This window comes from Hibiscus syriacus, unplaced genomic scaffold, assembly GCF_006381635.1.
Source record: "Hibiscus syriacus cultivar Baekdansim isolate YM2019G1 unplaced genomic scaffold, ASM638163v2 tig00116997_pilon, whole genome shotgun sequence".
NCBI classification, from domain to species: Eukaryota; Viridiplantae; Streptophyta; class Magnoliopsida; order Malvales; family Malvaceae; genus Hibiscus; species Hibiscus syriacus.
In genome coordinates this window covers 5,917,932-5,941,736 of record NW_024063513.1, presented here as the reverse complement: position 1 = coordinate 5,941,736, position 23,805 = coordinate 5,917,932, and the positions used below count along the sequence as shown (strand labels likewise).

Genomic DNA, 23,805 nt, shown 5'->3' with positions numbered 1-23,805 from the left:
TTCTTCTTTTTTTCAAACAGGATTTGCCTTGGAGTGGGAGATAGACCCAAGAAATTAAAACGAAGTAATAGAGTGGAGTTTGCAATGGAGGAGGGGCTTGTTTATATAGCGAGAAGCTAACACAGGTAGGTAAAAAGTAAGAAGATTGTTTTGAGCTTGATTGGCGTGACCCGTATTGGTTTATGGCTTTAGCTACACTGACTCTGCCATAACAAAATTATGCTGTTGAGCAACGTCAAGTGCCATCCATATTGCATGAAATTATGGCTTTAGATCTACTCTTTCAATTTTATTATATAAACTTATTAGCATTGATTTTGTTGTAGCAGTTTTGAATCAAGCAAAGCTTAACGGGTTGAAGCCCAGACGATGAAAGTATCCAACTTTAGCAATTAGTTTCTTGAACAAGGCTCGCAATATAAATCCAAGTTTTGACCTCCTCAAATCCATTTTTTTCAAGCACTTCCTACAAAGCCTTAAACAGCAATTCATTTTCTTTTCTAGTATTTTATTTTTCGAACCCCACTTCCTACATCCAAATTTGTCCTCGGCTTTGGAGTTAAGCCACGTGGTATAAAAAGTAAACTATCAGGAGCCGGCAATAGGTTGTAAAATAGACAAGTTGGCCACAAAGTAGATCGAGCGTACTGGCACGACAACGTGATGAGATTGGACAGCTATTGAAACCTTCAATTTCTGTTTGTGTCACCTTCTTAATTCTTGTGTGTGAAAATTAGAGTAGAAATGGAATTCCAAATTAGAGAAAAACTTCTCACCGATTCCATGGAAACAGAACGAAAAGCCACACCCTTTCATATATGCTGATTAATATAACCAATTTACACATATATGTCATTTTAAAATTTTTCTATGAAAACAATATCATTCAGAAGTTATTTATTAAAATAATATTTGCTTTTATTATTTAAAATAAAAATGTCTTATCAAATATTAAAAAATGATTGATTGAACATATCTTATACTAATAAAAATAACTTTTTATATTAATTGACATAAAAAAATGTTTGGTCGACATGTGATATATTACATATTTTATGAATAATTGAGGAATTTTATTCAAATATAAAAATTATTCATTAATAATTAAAAGTTTTAAGTTATTCAAATTATTTAAGTCTTATTTTATAACTTGACACAGATTTAAAAAAAATTTATATTAAATTAAATTTATAAAATTATAAATCAAGTTAATTAAAATTAAATTCTTTAATAATAAATAAAATTTTAAAAAAAAATTAAATTGAGCGCAATTTTAGTCCCCTCTTAATATCCGGGGCATCCGTCATCGCTCATATCACCCTTTTGTCGTTTTCTTTCTTGAGTTTAATTACTTATGTGGAGTAATTTCGAATTCACAAGATCTCAAATACCTCAATCCTTTTGGTCAATCAAACACCACTGGCAGATTGTTAGTTCGCTGTTCCATCGGGCTTCAACCATTCGCCTCTCCCTTTTTATTGATTTCCCTGTCATGGTTGGGACGGAGAAATCGAAGATAGAAAAGGGATTGGAAGTGAGTACGATGAAATTAGGGCTAAAAGAGGTGGAAATTAAAGAATTGGGGATTAAATAACCGGTTGAAGGAATGTGCAGTCAAAACGACACAGGACTTAGCGTTGAGGAAATGGGCTTAGAGCAAGCTGACCCACTGAATTAACTAAGGCTGATCTGGTGGTAAGCAAATCCAATGCAGTTGGAGGAAGTAACGGAAATGGTACAATGTACAACATAAAACAGAATGGAGTGTACTGGAAAATCTTGAAAAATATCTAATGAAAATTCTGAATTCCTTTTCCTTCTTCTTCTAAATTCTTAATCCTTTCTGACCTAAACATAACAATTGGTATTCAGAGCTAGGCTAAATTTGATCCAAATTTTTTTTTCAAGCTGGGAAAGACTAAGAAGACGTAGAAGATGGGACAGACCGAGCAAACCAAAGATACCATGGATGATCCTGACGGCTCTCTCAATGCAGAAGTTCCTGTTTGGTGGGTCAACCAAAAGTTGGAATGGGAGCAACGATTGGAATCTTTGGAGAAGACAACGAATGAGACTAATGGTTATTTGCAACAGCTCTTGAGTCTAATGCAGAAAGCTGGAGATGAATCGGGTCAATCTTCACCTGCAACAAATCAAAACAATATGACAAAAACTCAGCCACAGGTAATCGGAAAAACACCTTTACAAGTAACTGTTATTGATGACCGAGAGAAATATTCATTTCAACCGATGGAACCTGGGATTTTAGCTTCAAAACCTATATTTCCTGGAGATAACTCGAAGGTACCTTCTACAGTGCATAAATTGAAATTAAGGGGAAATCCACAAGCACTTGGGGAACCATCTATCCTCAAATGTTCTGAATTAATGGAACTAAGCCATACAACCAACAATATGGATATGTTTACTCCTAGACCAAAAATAGAACTTCCATTTTTTGATGGTTGTAACCCAAGGAGTTGGGTGCGGAAGTGTGACAAATATTTTTCTATATTTTCTATACCGGACAGTCAGAAGCTAGAAGTGGCTGCTATGTATCTAACCAGTAGGGCTGAGATTTGGTTTGATGGCTATGTTATGAAGAAAAACCGAGTCTTTTGGCATGAATTCGTGGCAGACATTACCCACAGGTTTTATGATAAAGGGTATATTGATGTTATAGATGAGTTTAACAAATTAACTCAAACGTCTTCTGTGGAAGAGTATGAGGATAAATTTGAAGAACTTCAACCTTTTATTCTTCAAATTAATCATGGATTGGGGGAGGAGTACTTTGTTTCTTGCTTTTTGAGTGGGTTGAAAGACGAGCTCAAGCACAAAGTTAAAGTTCTTGAGCCTAAAACAGTTATTGAAGCTGGTAGAAAGGCTAAGATATATGAGTTATCCATAGAAGTTCAAAATAGAAAAGGGCGACCCATTTTTAAGTCGAATTCTGTTCTGCCACCTACGAGAATTCAAGGGATTTCTCCGACGATGAACCCTAGACTTTTGCAACCTCAAACCACTGCTAAACAACAGTTGGTGGATTACCGAAGAGCTAATGGACTCTATTTTAAATGTGGAGACAAATATGGCCCTGGGCATCAATGTAAACAGAAACAATTGAACATGATGGAGGAGGATGAAGGCCATGACTCTGATGTTCCTCCTTTAAATCAAGACATTCACATACAACAACAACTATTACAAGAGAGTGAACATGATGATGGAGCTCTAGAAATCTCCATTAATGCTCTAAATGGTACTGCTGGTCACAACACCATTAGAATACAAGGTACTGTTAATACTAAACTTTTGAATATCTTGGTGGATAGTGGGAGTACCCATAGCTTTATTACTCCACGATGGGCAAAGGAATGAATGGAGGTAGTACAAACTGACCCTTTAGTCATCATTGTGGCTAGTGGGGAACGACTTCACAGTACAGCGAGAAGTAATCAATTTACATGGCATATGCAAGGATATGACTTTGTACATGATTTCAGAGTACTACAAATGAGGGGAAGTGATATGGTTTTAGGGGTTGATTGGATGAAGAAATTCAACCCTATTACCTTGGATTTCAATGAGATGACATTAACTTTCAAGAAAGATGGGAATCTTATTTCATTGCAAGGTGGTCATCGAATTCCTTCTGTTAAGATGATTTTGGGAGACAAGATGTAGAAATTGACCTCAAAACAAATCGAGGTTATTGGAGAATTCTATTGGATAAGTACAGAAGTTGATTCTCATGAAGTTCCACTTATTCTTCAACCCTTACTAGAAGCTTATTAGTAAGTTTTTAATGAACCAAAAGGACTACCTCCGGTTTGAAACCATTATCATGTTATTGTTCTTAAAGCTGATGCTCCACCAATTAATTTGAGACCATATCGTTTTCCTTATCAGCAGAAATCTGAGGTCGAAAAACAGGTTAAGGAATTATTGACTGCTTCCATTATCCAGACTAGTAAGAGTTCGTTTTCTTCTCCATGTTTGCTGGTTAAGAAGAAGGATGGTACTTGGAGGTTTTGTGCCGATTATCGACAGCTCAACTAGGACTGTAAACGAACCGAACGCACACGAACGGAAGTATGTTCATGTTCATTCATTTAATAAATAAACGAACATAAACGAACACGAACATAAACGAACAAAATTTTTTTTGTTCATGTTCGTTTATTAAGGAATATAACTTGTTCATGTTCGTTCATTTAATAAGTAAACGAACATAAACGAACACGAACATAAACGAACATGAACATAAATGAACACGAACATAAACAAACATAAACATTGGAGACCCTACCTAGGGGTGTAAACGAGCCAAGTCGAGCTCGAGTATTACTGAGCTCGACTCGAACTCGAAAACTTTCAAAGTCAGCCCAACTCATCTCGAAAACACGAACATAAGTATTGTTGGTGGCGCAGTCACATAGGGTTCCGACGCAGTGAATGTGACGGTGCTGGGTATGCAGCTTATGGATCGTTCAAAAAGAACTAAACCATGTTAATATTGTTGGGTTTTCCAAATAAAATTGGGTTAATTATGGAGTTGGTCATCAGAATATCAAATTAATTAATATTTTTAAGATACTTACAAATTGGTCACCAAAATTGATTTAAGAAGATTGAGTTAAACATAAATAAACGAACATAAAAGAACATAACCGAACGAACATAAACAAACATAACCGAACGAACATAACCGAACGAACATAACCGAACGTTCACAAACGTAAATGAACGAACGAGACCTATGTTCATGTTCGTTCATTTAATTAAACGAACACAAAATCTTGTTCATGTTCGTTCATTTAATAAATAAACGCACATCAACGAACTTCCTGCCGCACAGTTCATGAACGGTTCGCTGAACGTTCAGTTCATTTACAGGCCTAAGCTCAACCAATGGACAGTCAAGAACAAATTTCCTATTCCTGTAGTTGAGGATCTTTTGGATGAGTTGACAGGGTCAAATTTTTTTTCAAAAATTGATTTACGGTCGGGATATTGGCAGATCCTCATCAAGAAAGAGGATGTCCATAAGACAGCATTTCGAACTCATCACGGCCACTTTGAGTTTAAGGTAATGCCATTCGGCCTAACAAATGCACCAGCCACATTTCAATCTTTAATGAATGATATCTTTGGCCAATATTTGCGGAAGTTCGTTTTGGTATTTTTTGATGATATTTTAATTTATAGTCCTTCTTTAGAGGACCATATGCATCACTTGGAATTGGTTCTACAAATTCTTAAAACTAATCAGCTTTTTGCAAGGAGGGAAAAGTGTTTTTTTAGACAACAGCAGGTTGAATACTTGGGGCACATTATTTCTTCTAATGGAGTTGCCACAGACCCATCTAAAGTGGAGGCAATGAGAAATTGGCAGCTTCCTAAAAATTTAAAATCCTTGCCGTGGATTTTTGGGGTTGACTGGCTACTACAGAAAATTTATTAAGAACTATGGAGAGCTTAGCCGACCTCTCACCAATATGCTGAAAAAGGACAATTTTCTTTGGTCTGCAATTGCTAAGGAAGCTTTTGAGCTATTGAAGGATGTTATGTGCAGAGCCCCTGTCTTAGCTTTGCCAGATTTTTCAAAGAGTTTTTGTTTAGAGACTGACGCAAGTTCTCGTGGTATTGGAGCTATCTTGTCTCAGGAAGGTCGTCCTATAACTTATCTTAGTAAAGCATTAGGAGTTCGACATGCAGATATGTCCATTTATGAGAAGGAATATTTGGCAATTTTGATGGCTGTTACTAAATGGAGACATTATTTGGAAGCTCGACCATTTATTATCAAAACTGATCATGAGCCACTCAAACATTTATTGGAACATAAATTAACAACGACGATATAGAAACGAGGCCTTACTAAACTTATTGGACTCGATTATACAATTAAATTCAGAAAAGGAAGTTCAAACAAGGTGGCTGATGCTTTATCAAGATGTTTTGAAGAGGAGTCTGAATTTAATACACTCACTGCCACTATGATTACACCTGCTTGGGTGCAGGAAATTGAAGCTACATATATTGATGATGATTTGGCTAAAACAGTTATTACAAACCTTTCCATACGAACTATAAGACCTCAACAATGGTCATATGTTCGAGGAGTGCTTCGATTTCGGGGAAAAGTATATGTTGGGACTGGTGGTACATTGAGGCAAGAATTACTTAGAACTTTTCATGATTCTCCCTTGGGTGGACATTTGGGTGGTCAAGCTACTTACCAGCGTATCAAGAGTTATTTTTATTGGCCTGGGCTAAAATCTATTATTCTTACTCATGTGCAACAATGTGATATCTGCCAACGAACGAAGAGTTATCATATTTCTCCACCAGGTCTGTTGCAACCCCTTCTTATTCCTACTCAAGCTTGGACTGTTATTACTATGGACTTTATTGAAGGGCTTCCTACTTCATCTAAGTTTAATACGATTCTAGTGGTTGTTGATAAATTTACCAAGTACAGTCACTTTATATCCCTTTCTCATCCATATACTGCTGTGGAAGTGGCTCGAAAATTTCTAGATAACATTTATTGACTTCATGGCCAGCCTCAAATTGCAATATCAGACAGAGATAAAATCTTTACAAGTTTGTTTTGGAAAGAGTTTCTAAAACAATTGGGGACATCTACCCTATTCAGTACTGCATTTCATCCGGAAACAAATAGCCAAACGGAAAGAGTTAATCAGTGCTTGGAGCAGTACCTACGCAGTCTATGTTTTTTGAAGCCAAAAGAATGGGCGAGGTGGCTACCTCAGGCAGAGTGGTGGTACAACACCAATTTCCACACTGTCATTGGCACAACACCATTTCAAGCACTATATGTCTATGAAGCCCCATTATTACAACAGCAGACTACTACTCCGATACAAACAGTTCATGAGATCATGCAACACATAACATAATTGAATATAATTTTAAAGGAGAATTTATTGCTAGCTCATAATCGAATGAAACAGTAAGCAGATAAACATCATACTGAACGAGAATTCCATGTGGGAGATGATGTTTACCTGAAATTACAACCGTATAGACAAACTTCATTGGCCCTGAGAAAGAACTTGAAGCTTTTTGCCAGATATTTTGGTCCTTACAAAATCATTGCAAAAATTGATTTAGTTGCTTACAGACTTCGGTTGCCTCCACATTCCAAAATTCACCCAGTTTTTCATGTGAGCTTATTAAAGAAAAAGATTGGGTCGAATATGCTTACCTCTCTCGATCCTCTAGAGGTAGGGGATGATGGCCAATTGAAAATTTATCCAGCTATTGTTCTTGACAAACGGAGTGTGAAGTGTCAAAATCGACCGGTGACTCAATTGCTTATTCAATGGTCGAATTTGTCACCGGAGAATGCAACTTGGGAGGATTATTCCGCCTTGAAGTCTCAATTTTCTGATTTTGATCCTTGGGGTCAAGGATCTACTGCTGGGGAGGGTAATGTCATGGTTGGGATGAAGAAATCAAAGATAGAAAAGGAATTGGAAGTGAGTACGATGAAATTAGGGCTAAAAGAGGTGGAAATTAAAGAATTGGGGATTAAAGAACCAGTTGAGATAATGTACAGTCAAAACGATACAGGACTTAGCGTTGAGAAAATGGACTTAGAGCAAACTGACCCACTGAATTAACTAAGGCTGATCTGGTGATAAGGAAATCCAATACAGTTGGAAGAAGTAACGAAAATGGTACAATGTACAACATAAAATAGAATGAAGTGTATTGAAAAATCTTAAAAAATATCTAATGAAAATTCTGAATTCCTTTACTTCTTCCAAATTCTTAATCCTTCCTGACCTAAACATAACATTCCCATCCAATTATCTCGAAGAGAGAAAAATGAGCTGGTGGTGGGCTGGTGCTGTGGGCGCTGCTAAGGCGAGTCCTCTTTTTATTTTGGCTGGGCAGATTTATGTTTAGCCCCTTCAAGAAATTGCTTGTGAATTTTTCTTTTTGCAGAAGAAATTTGATGAAGATGAAGCACCGAGAAGCTTCCAGAGCGTTGGCTTGGTAATTGGAGTCACCGGCATAGTTGGGAATAGCTTGGCTGAGATCCTACCGTTGTCCGACACACCCGGCGGCCCATGGAAAGTTTACGGGGTGGCTCGTCGGCCCAGACCAAACTGGAACACTGACCATCCAATCGAGTACATTCAGTGCGACATATCCGACCCGATGGAAACCGAATCGAAGCTCTCCCAACTCACCGACGTCACCCATATCTTCTACGTCAGCTGGATCAGCCGATCATCCGAAGCCGATAATTGCGAAGTCAACGGTTCCATGCTACGCAATGTTTTGCGCTCCGTCATCCCGAACGCACCCAATTTACGCCACATATGTCTACAAACAGGAGCCAAACATTATGTTGGACCATTCGAGTTGTTTGGTAAAATCCAACCGCATGATCCGCCTTATTCCGAAGATTTGCTGCGGTTAAACTCCCCCAATTTCTACTACACTCAAGAAGACATCCTATTTGAAGAGATCGAGGAAAAGGAAACATTAACCTGGTCGGTACCAGGTGCACCGACCCACTATCATATTCGGGTTTTCGCCTTATAGTTTAATGAACCTCGTTGGATCTCTTGGCGTTTACGCCGCCATTTGCAAACACGAAGGCAAACCGTTACTGTTTCCTGGAAGCAAAGCCGCTTGGAATTGTTACTCTGAAGCATCGGACGCGGATTTGATTGCGGAGCAACACATATGGGCGGCAGTGGATCCTTACGCAAAAAACGAAGCCTTTAATGTGTCTAATGGGGATGCTTTTAAGTGGAAACATTTGTGGACCGTTTTTGCTGAGCAATTCGGGATAGAACAATTTGGTTTCGTGGAAGGGGAGAATCAGAGGTTGCAGGAGATGATGAAAGGCAAGGAAAGTGTGTGGGAAGAAATACTGAAGGAAAACCAGTTGCAGAAGACGAGTTTGCAGGAGGTGGGGCATTGGTGGTTTGTGGATTTGATGTTATGGATGGAGTTGCCTTTAATGAGTATGAATAAGAGTAAGGAACATGGGTTTTTGGGATTTTGGAATTCCAGGAATTCGTTTGTTACTTGGATCGATAAGCTGAAGGCTTACAAGATTGTGCCTTGATCATTCGATCTCTTGCTTCAAGTTGTTCCAGGGTTTTTCCAATGAAGATGAATACTGTTGGTCTGAAATAAGTAGAAGGTAAGCTATTATGAAAGGCATGGAACTTTTAGATGTATTTGTGAAAACCTTTACCTTCGAAGTGAAGCTTTTGTTGTATTTGTGAAGATGCTGTGTGGAGTACTCTGTTCTTTACTTATTTATGATGCATTGTATTTTTTATAGTGTACAAGCTTGAATTATTATACAATAAAACTTCTTGATTAGATAAAGCCTTGGTGGGAAATTTATGGTATATCAGTTTATGGTCGATAGTTTCAGATTGTGGTAAGGCTGTAATTTTGATTAGAGGTTTTAAAGCCAGCCTTTGTTATTTACTTGGTTTAGCTTTAAGTTTAAACTACTTGTCCAATTTTATTCTTAGATTCTTGTAAGCATATTTTGTTTGATGCCAAGCTTTATCTTAACTGTCAGCATCTAAAAAACTGTATGTTGATGCCTGCCAAATAGTAATTCTTGGTTATATTTATGATTGTTTGTGGCAGAGCTAATAATTCAGTTTCTCGTATATTTTTGTATCTGGATTCTGGACTTAGAAGGTGTGTACAGTGCAGTAACCACCCAAAGAGAAAAAAACGAGGGGAAAAAGTGTAGCATCTGTTTGTTGATGATTAGTTGCCTTCATTTTATCTGTATGGTGTTGCTTGAAACAATGGTTAGGAGTGTGAAAAGGGTTTGCAAGGGGTTTATATGGTATTATTTTATTGAGGGTAAAATTCATATTGGCTTTGTAGCCAGCACTAGATGATGCCCGACTTCAAGGACCTTCCAGAGTTAATTAGCAGGGAGCTCTATGTTTCCTAAGTGGTTTAAGTTGTTTAATGTCCCCTCTAACTTGACAATAGAGGACAGACCGACTGATCATTTTGTTTCCTAAATGGGGTGCATCTCTGTGTTCTTTTATCAATTCATGAACTCTTTAGTGTCACTACCACACACACAAACTAACAGGTTATTCCAGCGACTGGAACTAAGTTATGGTGTTGAGGTTCCTGTCAATTCACGGAGGAAGATAAATGTAAGTGAACCAATCAAACGTATTACTAAATACCTGACAGATTTGTACTCGTCTTCGCTTGCATCTCAATCTATTATTTATAGTGCTTCCAAAGTTGTCTTATTAATTGAAAGCTAGTTTGTTTTTATGTTATATTTCCATGTTACAGTTTTCCTAAAAAAAAACCATGTTACAATTATATTCAGATTATCAGATATAAAACTATAATTAAAGTTAGTGTCAGTAATTAAGTTCGAGTATGCCAATTTAATTGATGTGAGGATATTGCTTCTAGATGAACTTCTGTTTTGAACAGAACTTCTAGATAAACTATATATTCACCAATGGAAGCGGTTCATGCTTTGCAAATGCGCACTACTGGCTTCTCAACGTGTGCGCCACCGATTAACTGCTTCCTGCCCTGGAAGCCACCACCAGCTGATTGGGTGAAGCTAAACACAGATGGTGCACGCAGACCGGATTCGGGTGCATCTAGCTGTGGCGGAATTATACGAAACCATGAAGGCCTTTGGACTATGGGCTTTTCTAAAGCTGTAGGGGTTTGCTCGATTCTTGATGCGGAATTGTGAGGGAATTTTTTTAGGGTTTAACAATAGCTTGGAGACAATGTTCGAAGAATTATTTTTGAATCTGATTGCAGGGGAGCTTTGGCCTTGATCAAAGGTGATTTGAAGTTGGCTGGGGCTTGTCAATGCTACCGCATATTATTACCTCATCAACCGGAACTGGAGTTTGCGATTCAGTTGTCCTTCGAGAGTGCAATAAGTTGCTGATGGTTTAGCTGGTCTAGCTTGGAACCGTAATTTTGGACTTCATCTCTTCTATGATCCACCGTCTGAGCCAGAAGAGTTTGTCAATGGTGATAGTCAAACTTGTTCGATGTGAGATAGGCACTGCTAGCTAATAGTAGTTTGGCCTTTTTCCTTATTATTCAAAAAAAAAAAGCACTCTGTTATTAGATAATGTTTTATTTATAAGATATAAAATTGTCTGTAAAAATATGATTGAGGTTCTTTACGGAATAAAAAAGGAGATAATATACATTTGATTCATGATCAACGTGTAAATTAAAAAATTATTTTAATCATACATTTAAACATAAAATTATGATATTTTAAAATTTCATATTATATTTATAATTTAAATAATGATATCATTTATATAAAAAAAAGGCATTTTACATATAATCTGGGGCCGTCAAATGGCAAACTCAGGGAAATATTGGTGGCGAAAAAATAATTTGGCAAAATATTGTTTTAGTATGATTCATTGGGTTAATTACACAGATGTTCATTTATGTTTGTGTGTTATCTACTTTTGGTCACTGATTTAAAAAAACATAAGATATAGTAACTTTTGTTTTTATTTAATTAAGATGTAGTCATCACAGGTTAACTGCCGTTAACAATTGTTAAATATTTTGATATAATCACATATTTGGTCCATATTATTTACATATTATCTCAATTTAGTCATACTTTTAATAAATTAAAATAAATTTAATCCTCCGATTGAATGATGCCATGTGTCATGCCACGTAAGGGTGTTAAAAAATATTCGACCTGATTGACCTGACCAATTGACCCGCCGACCTAGTTAAAAAACACCGGGTATTTATGATAAAAATACCCATCTTTTTTGGTCGGGTACTTGACCCGCTATTTTTTTTGGGTTTCTAGGACCTCCCTGAATCAAAAAATGTTGCTTAACCTACTTAATCGGGTACCAACCTACCCGATACCCGATTTATTATATATTTTTTATTTTTCATTTTTATTTTATATTTAAATTTTAATTTATAATTCTCAAATTATTTTACTCTAACATTCTAAAATCCTAATTTCTAAATTTTGACACCATAACGTTCTAATTCTTAATTTCTTAAATTATTTCACATTACGTTCTAATTTTTTTAAATATTTATTTTAACTTCAAAACATTTAAAATTTAATTATATTTCTTTATTTTTAATTTTTAATAAATTTTATTTTAATTATGTAATTTAAATTTTTAAACTTTACGTGTGGATTATATATATTATAGACTTTTAAATTTTAGATTTTTTCTATATATTTTTTTAAAAAATAATATAATTTAAAGAAAAAACAAAAAAAAAACCTATGAATTGGGTACCCGTTTCCCAGATTATATATAATATAATTTTATATATATTAACTTAAAATATTTTTATATTAACTTATTAAATATATTTTATTATTGACCTAATTTAAAAATATTTTAATTTTATTTTCATTTAAAATATATATTTTATGTTAAAATTTATTTAAAAGTATGACTAAATTGAGAGAATATGTAAATAACAAGGGTTAAATGTGTGATTATATCAAAATATTTAACTATTGTTAACGACAATTAACTCGGGATGACCACATCTTAATCAAATAAAAACGAAAGTGATCATATCTTATATTTTTTAAAATCAATAACAAAAAGTGAATAAATATAAATATAAGTAATCATTCATGTAGTTGACCCTAATTTATTTTACTCTTGTGACGAGTTTTGTAATATTAATTTTTAATTTAATTTATTAAAACTCGTCCTTTTCCAAAAATATTTTTTATCGTTAATAATTTTCAATTAACTCGCGCATTAATAATTATACGCATATTTCCAACTTCTTCTGCCATAATGTTCATTAAGACAATAATCAATGCAATCATGCATTAATACAATAACCTATGCAGTAGACTATTGTATATGGCGTTTTTTCCAAAAAAAATCATTTTTTTTAATTTAATATTTTTTTCAGGCACCGATTAGATTATATTTCTCGATCTAACACCCTTTGCTGTAAGGCGCGCCTCTTGCAGCGCGTTATACGTTGATTTGGCACCACGTGGGGTAAGGTTCGCGCCTTACGTCACGTAAGATTTAGCGCGGGACAGAGGCCGTGCTATTCAATATTTTCCCAAATTTCTCGTCTTTAAGGCATCATCTATTGACTATAAATAGATGTCTCCCGTAAACTCTCTCTCCAACAATCCTTTGAATAAGTAAATAACATCCGACAATCATCTTATATTTGATTCAGAAGTTTGATCGATCTTTCGTTATAAGGTAATTTTGTTATAGTATTTATTTTATAGTTATATATGATTATTTGAAAAAATATTATACTAATTGTTTTCAATTAATTTCTGTATTTGTAGAGTTAGAAAGTAGGAGCATACGTCGAAATATTTTTGCGGTGCAGGTAATAATATAAAATTATATTATTTAAATTATTTACGTTTATGTGTAAAAAATTTATTCTGTTATATTTTTGGTCATATATTATTTATTTAATCAGGTTTTTTTCAGTTGCTTTTTTACAGATATAATATTATTGCACTTTTAAACTCTAAGAATGATGCGACTTTCAACTATTGTTTATTGTGATGGAGAAATTTGAGAATATGAAACCAACGTTGTATTCGTATCAAATGAGCGTGTTAAAATATCATTCAAGAGAAACATAACTCTTGAGGAGCTGATAACGAAGATTTTGAGAAAGGTTCATGTTGGAAGTAGTAGAAGAATGTCGTCGTTGCAGTACAGATTTCCATCATCATTGTTGCGATTAATTTATACAACGTTCGAACTATCGAACAATGATGCTGTTGAAATGATGGTTGTTTCTCAAAGTATTTATTCAGATGGCGATATTGAGATGTATGCAAAGTTTGTTTAAGTGCGTGATGTTCGGGTCACCCATTAAGCTCACACTATGGGCTGGCTGAACAAGTTGATCAAGTTGACAGTCCGACTACAGTAATGTGTAATGATTTTAATACCATAATGGGAAATCCACATCATGGTGCCGCCACATCAACTTCAATGGGGAGACATTCATCCGCAACTCCTTACGATATGTACCGAGGTGGGTCCACGAACAATATGTATGGCAACATCGCGTCCAGTTCGAGGGGAATGCATTCATCTGCAAATTTCTTTGACCTTAATATGGAGATGTCATCGACTCAACAATCTGTGCAGTTTCCATTTGACACGATGGCTTCAAGCTCCAGGGGGAGGCATTCGACTGCAAGCTTTTTTGATCTCAATCCAGATATGCCTTCTAGTTCAATGGGAAGGCGTGCTAATAGTAGGCTCTTCGACCTAAATGTGGAGAGCATGGAGGAACCATCATCTCCACCAGAAGAACCGCTTCTTGAGCTTGGTGCGGATGGTGCTGAGACTGGACTATTCATTAACCCAGAATCACCGTAATTAAACTCCAATGGTGATGATGATGTAGATGAAGTTCCAGCAAATGTGGCACAAACTAACCCTCTAGCACATATGTATGAAGCTGATTATGATTCAATGTGCGGGCCAGAATTTATGGATATGCCTCATCTCGGTGACTATGGATATTACTCATCAATAAATAATGGTGAGTTATCTTTAGGCATGGAGTTTTCAAGCAAGGAAGAAGCGATGATGGCTATCAAAAATTACAATATCCGTAATTCTGTTCAGTCCAGAGTCGACAGCTCCATGACCGAAAAATATGTATGCTACTGTGCCCGACGCAAAAACGGATGCAATTGGATGGTTTGCGTATCGAAGAGGAAGAGGAAAAACAACAGATGAGAACTAACAGTATACAACGGTCCTCACACATGTTGTGCTGGAGAGGTCAACCAATATCATCCCAACTTGGACTCTGAAGTGATATGTCAAACCATCATTCCCATGGTAAAAGCAAGCTCTCATATAGCTGTTGTTGTGTTGATCTCAGCTATACAATCGCAGTATGGGTACACTGTCTCCTATAAAAAAGCTTGGTTGGCAAAACAAAATGTCATTGTCAAACTTCATGGCGAATAAGATGCATCTTACAACGAACTTCCAGGCTGGTTTAGGCTGGTGCGGAGGTTGAATCCTAGGACAATTGTGGACTTCGAAACCTCCTATGCATACCATAATGATAGAGTTCTCCGCGATCGATGCTAATTCTACCGAGTTTTTTGGACTTACCCACAGTGTGTTAATGCTGTCAAATACTGCAAGCCTGTGGTCCAGGTCGACGGGACTTTCTTGTATGGAAAATACGAGCAAGTTTTATTATTGGCAGTTGTCCAAGATGGCAATCGCAACATTCTTCCAGTTGCTTTTGCTCTTGTTGAAGGAGAAGATACAAATTCTTGGGCATTTTTCCTCCGAAATTTACGTGCACGTGTTATCACGAGGGAAAACATCTGTGTCATTTCAGATCGCGGAGCTGGGATCAAAGTAGCAATGAAGTCTTTGGGTCCAATGTGGCAACCACCCTTAAGTATACATGCTCTCATATGATAGCAGCTTGCTCGCATACACGCCAAAACTATAACCATTTTGTGGATCCCGTATACCTACTATCAGAAGTTTTTAAGGTATACGAATTTGAGTTTCCCCCATAGGTAATGACAAAGACCCTAATGAGATTCAAGATTGGCTTCCGATTGTACCAAATCCAAGTTTATTGAGGGAGCGTGGTCGTCCAAAATCCAATCGAATTCATTGCGATATGGATATTCGAGAAAGATCTAGACAAGACAAAAGATGTGGGCATTGTAGAAACTCAGGACACACTAGAAAAACATGTCCACTTTTGTTGCCATCAAGTAACAATTGATGTGGAAATGATGTATTTGCTTATCAAATAATAATTCTTGTACTTTGATTTGCATTTACTTCAAGTTAATGTCATTCGATAATCGCTGATGAAGATTAAAAAATGATACAATAATACGAGATTGGACGTTTGTGTTATATGTGATTTAAAAAAAATAGATAATAAGTGACAAACTTAAGAAAGTTATCGATCAATTCGGTATTTCAAAATAATTTTAAATACAATAAACTTACAATAAGTATTAAATGGTAAATGATAACCAAATTACAATAACTAATATTAAATGGTAATAAACAAAATTAACTGAAATACATTAAAAAAAGTCAAACAAATTTAACAAAAATAAAGTAAGTATTAAATGAGAAATAATAAAAAATTACAATTAAAAAGTCCAATAAACTAAAAACAAATATGATAAAAAATAAAATCTATCGATGCCTGCGACGCGAATGTGTTCCGAAGGGCGGTGGCTATCGGTCTCGAGGAGGATTTCTTCGTATCACTGGTTGTGACTCCTCGCTGTCATCATCATCACCACTATCATCATCGTCGTCGTCATTGTCATCCTGAGTAGGTACATTAGGTTGATGAGGAGCTGATGACGATGAAGCACCTCCATAAAATAAAGACCCTGGAGGTGTATGACTGACTATCCCACCGGCCTGCGAAAACTGGGAAAACTCATAATACCCAGACATCGCTGAGTGTGAAAACTGTACAGGAGGTGTCTGTGTTGCGGCCATGGGTGATGAGGCTGAACCCGCCAAATATCCAGCATATAAACCCTAAGTCGGATCTACAAACATAGACCCATAATAGCCTCCAAGAGGGGTCATCTGTGACGGCGGCGACGGAGGGTCATAAAAGCATGTGAAGGCGGCAACGGCGACATCTGGTAATGGAAAGGTGGTGGTGGCATCATATATGGTTGCGGTATGTAAGTCGATGGATACGGTGACTGCTGTGAAGGTCCTGCTAGTGCAGCTGAGGATGAACCGGATGCACCTGCTTTCCGTCCACGAGTTGGGGGACGATGGTGCTGTGTCGGTGAACGTCTCTGTCGACGTCGCGGAAAGGTCTGCCTTCGTGCATCCTCGGGAAGTAGAAACGGTTTGTCGTTACTGTTTAACCACTCGTAATAACCGTCAACAACCATCAAGAGGTCAAGTAAAATGGGCTCTCTACGGGGAAGGCACCGATGTCGATCCTCCCACAACACGACCCACGCATGATGCCTTACCAGCCAATCTGTATCTGTCTTGCCGCGTCTGTCTGTGCTATGCAACTCGTCCATATTGCGAGGTGCTTCCGGAATTAGTTGAAAACAATCAAATTGCTGGAGCACGCGATCAGTGGAGTGCCACTCGACGGTCGCATAACAGATCAAAGAGACCATCGCCATCCAAACATCTGATAGACCCCTCAACTCAAGTGGGATCACCGCCCTTACATCATTAGTAGAATATGACACCTATTCAAACTAAAACAAATATATATAATTTTTATCAAAATAATAATCTAATTATATAACTATAATCTAAAATCTAATTTTAAACATTAAAATTCATACATGTGTGTCAGCCTTCTGATCGATTAACACCCTAATTTTTTTCTAAATCATCAGGTAGCTCCTAATGATTTTTCCTATCAGTAGACCACCTATTCAAGAAAAATAATTTCTTATTCACTGTATAAAATTATTAATATACAAAATCAGTTTTATAATTACCTCAGGAGTAGCTGAAATACGAATGGGTTCTTGACAACGGGACATAAAAAGGGCAATCGATACCATTCCCAAGACTGCAGCAGCAGGGGACATCCGCGGATAGTATTACGCTTGTAGTCAATGGCTCGACACATCTCACTGTACAGGCAAGCCAAAACTGCCGAGCCCCAACTAAGTGATCTGGCCAGATGAAAGTCGCCAAGATGTTGCAACCACATACAGTGAACTTGGTTGCGCGATTTGTCCGGCATCAGCAACCCTCCTATCAGCTGCAGTATGCATGCCCGTGCATATTGTTTAAATTCATACATGTATGTCAGCCTTCTGATCGATTAACACCCTAATTTTTTCTAAATCATTAGGTAGCTCCTGATGATTTTTCCTATCAGTAGACCACATATTCAAGAAAAATAATTTCTTATTCACTGTATAAAATTATTAATATACAAAATCAGTTTTATAATTACCTCAGGAGTAGCGGAAATACGAATGGGTTCTTGACAACGGGACATAAAAAGGACAATCGATACATTGCCCAAGACTGCAGCAACAGGAGACATCCGCCGATAGCATTACGCCTGTAGTCAATGGCTCGACACATCTCCCTGTACAGGCAAGCCAAAACTGCCGAGCCCCAACTGAGTGATTCGGCCAGATAAAAGTCGCCAAGATGTTGCAACCACATACAGTGAACTTGGTTGCGCGATTTGTCCGGCATCAGCAACCCTCCTATCAGCTGCAGTATGCATGCCCGTGCATACTGTTTAACTTCATCGTCAGACGCGTCCTCGCTCAACTCCAAAAAATTGGCATCTAACCAATTTAACGGTATCCGTCCACCGTTAAAATTTTCCGGGACACGTCCTAGACTAACCTGACACAAAGTAGTCCAAGAACCTGAAGCTATCCCTGATATCACACCTCCATCCACCGGAAGCCCCAAGTGCATAGAAACATCCTCAAGCGTGATCGTGCACTCTTCGCACGAAAGATGGAATGTGTGGGTCTCCGGCCTCCACCGCTCTACTAAGGCAGAAATAAGGTCTGGTTCTATCTTACAGTGACCCTGATATCTACATAGGTTACCGAATCCAGGCTCTACTAAATACGGCATTACACGAGTAGGTATAACTAACTTAAGGTTCCTAATAAAAAGATCTATTATACGGTCTCTCCTAAAAAATAAATAATTACACAAATTAATTTTTAAACTAATAATCATGCATTAAATTAATTAATTAATTAAATTAAAACGTTAAAATGTTACCGTATAAGCAAAGTGTCGATATATATGATTTCCATCCAACCAAAGTAGACCGCCTTCCATTTTATATTTGCAAAAAAAAATTAATTAAATAAAATATTAAACAATTAAAATAATTAAATAAATTACTAAAAAAATACTAAATATAATAAAATATACCTTAATAAGAATATAAGAGTATTTGAGAGAAGTTGAGAGGATTTGGTGTGATGAAATTGATTAAGAATGGAGGTATTTATAGGGAGGGATGAATGTGAACGGGAGGGGGTAATTTGGTAATTAAGGGTATAGCGCGAGGCAGGACCTGCGCCTTTCTGACGTGTGTCAGAATCACAGGTAAGTCGCGGCCCCTGCGCCGCGCCATACCCTTAATTACCAACCTACCCTCGTCCGTTCACACGTGTATCCATGTCAGCATAAGGCGCGTCGCAGGGGGCGCGCCTTACCCCACGTGGCGCCAAATCAACGTATAGCACGCTGCAGGGGGCGCGCCCTACTGTAAAGGGTATTAGATCGAAAAATATAATCTAACCGGTATCTGATCGGGAATATTAAATTAAAAAAATGATTTTTTTTGAAAAAACGCCATTGTATATTAGGTAATTGCACTCAAATTTCTAACTAATTCAGATTATTCGAACATTTATTGCGGTGGATTTGTGTGTAGTCGTTCATTGTTGAGTTAATTGGAAATCTGCTGCATTGATTACATTGATGACGATTTTCTCTTGATTTTTTAAAAGATAATTGTTTTTTAAACTTGTCAGAAATTAAATTTAAATATTTGATCCGTGGAGCTCACATGCCCTGAGTTAATGAAAAATACTTTTTAGGTGAACCCGTCAACAGGACGTGACGAATTTCAATTACACTCAGCATTTACCATAATTTCACAAAATAAAACTCTAAACTAGTATATTATATCAAATAATTTTGGCGCCACCAATATTTCCTCAACTTTCCCGTTGTCAAATACAAATTTCAAAATTATGATTAGAAGAATATGTTTTATCTTACATGATAAAATAGAATTCTATTTCGATGATCGATATTAAGAGATCACTATTTTTATCATTATTTTTTTGGTAAATTACAAAATTGATCATTTTTGTTTAAATTTTGTACAATATTTTTCATTGATTTCAAAAAAAAATTAAATCACTTCCATTTTTATTTAATTAAAGATTATGTTTAATTAAAGATTATGTCACTGAGAGTTAATTGTCGTTAGACCTTTAATGGATTGTTAATGTAGCATAATGAATTTATAAAATAAGGGTAAACTATACGATCAAAAATTTTTGAGTAAGTTTTCATTTTTTCCACTAAAATTTCATAAGTAATAAATTGGTCGTTAAAACATCAAATAGGTCCTTAAATAATGATTTTATATCTAATTTACCCAAAAACTTTTTAATTTTTTCAAATATATATATTGTTTGAATTATAAAAATCAAACTTAGAAATTAATTTTTTTGGATGTGAAGCAATCAAATATTTTGAATGATAAATAAAAAATTAGAAAACTATTAGAATAAATTAAATATAAAATCATTGTTCAATGACCTACTTAATGTCTTAGTGACTAATTTGTTTTTTTTTTACTTCAATAGGGAAAACGAAAATGTAAACAAATATTAGTGACCATTTGTGTAATTTACCCTTTTAATTTTATAAATTCACCACGTCAACAATCTGTTAAAGGTATAACGACAGTTGACCCTCAGTAACCACATCTTAATTAAATAAAAATGAAAGTGACTAAATATTAATTAAATAAAAAATGATCAAATATTATATTTTTTGAATTAAATGAGAAAATATATATAAAATTTAAAAAAATGATCAATCAAGTAGTTTATCTATAATTTTAGAACTTGCATATACAACAAACTTGGGGTAATAATCCACACCGTATATTTATTAGGCCAATAGGCCAACTCCTAATTTATTTTGGAATCTACTTCAAATGCTCTAGTGTTTAGTGAACTCGTCATGTTCCTCATAAAATTATTTTTGAATGGAGTTAGGTCTGTGGGCCCTGTGAGGTCTAATTATTTAATATATTTCTTGAAATTTGTCATACTCACATGACGAGTTTCTTTAATATATAAATATAAATATTTTAATTTAAAATAATATATATATATATATATATATATATATATTTAAAAATTATAGGACTCGACATGCCCACATGGCGAGTTTCATTTGGATTTAAAAAATTAGTCGTTAAGTGAACGTGAGTAACAAACAAAATTTAAAATCCAATTGGAACTCACCATACATCCATGACGAGTCCCAATTTGCTTTAAAAATAAATTATTTAATAATAAATTTTAAATTTTAAAAAATTTAATAATTTTAGTATTTTTTAATACTTTATTACAAACTAAAAACTAAATACAATCACTAATAATAATAAAATTTATTTATATTTTCATAATTCTTGACAATGTCGAAAAATGGTCGAATGATAATGACGTGAGGCTCGTCGATTTCTTTGCGATTATCCACCTTCGCCTTCATTTTCATCATGTTCTTCAATGTTTGCTTCTTATTGAACTGATGTAGTGTACATTAATCTACCACTTTGATTTGCATCTTCAGGTGATAATGATGAAATATTTAAAGTATTTGATGTCATCATCGATGTCATTGACTCAAAATGCACACCAAAATCAATAGTTAATTGAGCATATAGAAACATAACCTTGGACCTACATCTTCTCTCAAAGGTGGTTGAGAGAGTGGTACTACATTCCATTTCGGTCGACTCTCTACTGAAGCATGATATGGATGATAAACACCATAACTTGTTTGATATGTAAAATAATCGGTAGAAACAGAAAAAGAAGATGTTGTTGTTGTTAATGATTTTTTAGCATATTTTTCCTTCATTTGTTCCCATTTGACCCTATCTCTCGGCGTTGTTAAATATGATTTTTCATTTGCTTCATAATTTTGGAGGTAGGGAGATATTGAGAAATCAAGATCATATGGTGTAAGGTCATAACGAATAGACACATATAAATGCCTCTCATTCCATTGTTGTATGTATGTAACATGTTTCCTCGGTCAATTCTCTTTATGCTTCACACACATGTCAATTCTATGTAATTCGTTAATGTCAAATATTTGTATTGAAATGGATTGATGAGAGCTAACTGTCGTAACACTCTATCCGCGACATAGATCTCAACAATGACAAAATGAAGAAACAACATGATGACACACCACATCTCCGCGACATAGATATCTGATTCATTATATGGAATATAATTAAAATGTAAACAGACTACATTAGTATAAATAAAAAAAACTCTTAATTTAAAAGTTATACACAAAAATTATAATATTTGTCGCATGTCTACCGAAGATATCGATCCTTATTTGTACATCAAGTTTTGATTCACCCGATAACTTTGTATTGGCAATCTTATGTCGCTATCTAAACAACATAATAAATACAAATTAACAATAACATTATTTATTCAAAATTTCTAAACATATTAATTAATAATACAAATTTACTCAAATATAAATTCAAGAAATTATCGTATAGCGAAAGAAAACTCAACTGAAATTGTTGTAATAAGATTAGACAACCCACTACATATGCTCTTTGACTCCTTTCCACAATTGTAGCTTTGTAAAGTTCACGGTGAAAAAATGTCAAACTTGTAGAACTCCAATTGTGTCGACGACACTCACCAAAATTTCGCAATAGTGGAATATATTGAGTGTGCACCAAATTATCGGATTTATTTGGTAACAATATCTCTTCAATCAATTGGAGAAGATATGTTCGGGCTACATACATGACCTCTTCCTCGGTAGGATGGTCATCAGCTTGAAAATCATTATTCAACCACGTCATCCGCATTCGATACCTATCTACGAAATCTTGTGGTGGCAACTTTACTAATACCTCGCAAATCGTGTCTCGATTGTAATTGTTTTGTTTCACTAACATCATACCATTTATCGAAACGTTGAGTTGCATCATCACTCTAAAAATGAAACATATGAGTTTCGGGTCTCCAACGTGTAATCAATGTAGAAAACAATGCAAACACCACCCGAAAACCACGAAGAGATGTGGCAAGATACAATCTAGATTGTTATAGATAAATAACAGTCTGTTTATGTGACGGTGTATTTTTCATTCCTCAATGAAGATTGCCTCGTTATTCTTACTACAATTTAAAATTCAAACGATTAATTTTTTTTCTTCAAAACAACAACATTAACATTATAATTTGAACTTTAAAAAATATAAGAAATAAATCTTAGTGGAGTCAGTTCAACCAATGAAATATAGACATGATCAAGACATAACATTTTTTATAGACATATTGCTTCAAAATCATCATAAAACACAATTTTTCTCTCTTAATAAATTGTTTTTCTTCTCAATAAATCACAATATAAACCCTAAACCTCTATTTATACTTCCAATTCTAACTGCTATAAACGACTAGGCTATGTCCAACGTTCAGTTAACGATTAGTTTTTTTTTAAATTCAAATGGTAGTCGTCATGCTCACATGACGAGTCTCATAATTTTTTTTATATATAATTATTTTAAATTTTATATATATATATATATATATATATTAAGGAATTCATCATATGAGTACACCGAGTTTTAATAAATATATTAAATAATTAGATCCAAAAAAACCCACAAACCTATGCTTTTTTTAAAAAATAATTCACTGAAAAACTTGTTACGTGAGTATGACAATTTGTTGAACACCGTAACATTTGTATTAGATTCTAAAATAAATTTAGAGGTGACCTATTGGGTCAAATAAGTACACTGAGTTGATTATTGGTCCAAATAATAATGTAGATTATTTTGTTGGAATGATTTTGAAGAGACAAAAATGCCCCTACGTTGAGTATCAAGAGCAGCCCAAACATCGTCATCGCCTTATCACTCTTTCTGTCGTTTTCTTCCTTCGATTTCAAATCCCTCAATCCTTTG

The 23,805-nt window shown here is 35.3% G+C and overlaps 1 pseudogene; it reads left to right on the top strand.

Moving 5' to 3' along the window:
- The first annotated feature begins 7,821 nt into the window (after positions 1-7,821).
- LOC120194373 lies at positions 7,822-9,321 on the top strand (annotated as a pseudogene).
- The last annotated feature ends 14,484 nt before the right edge of the window (positions 9,322-23,805 follow it).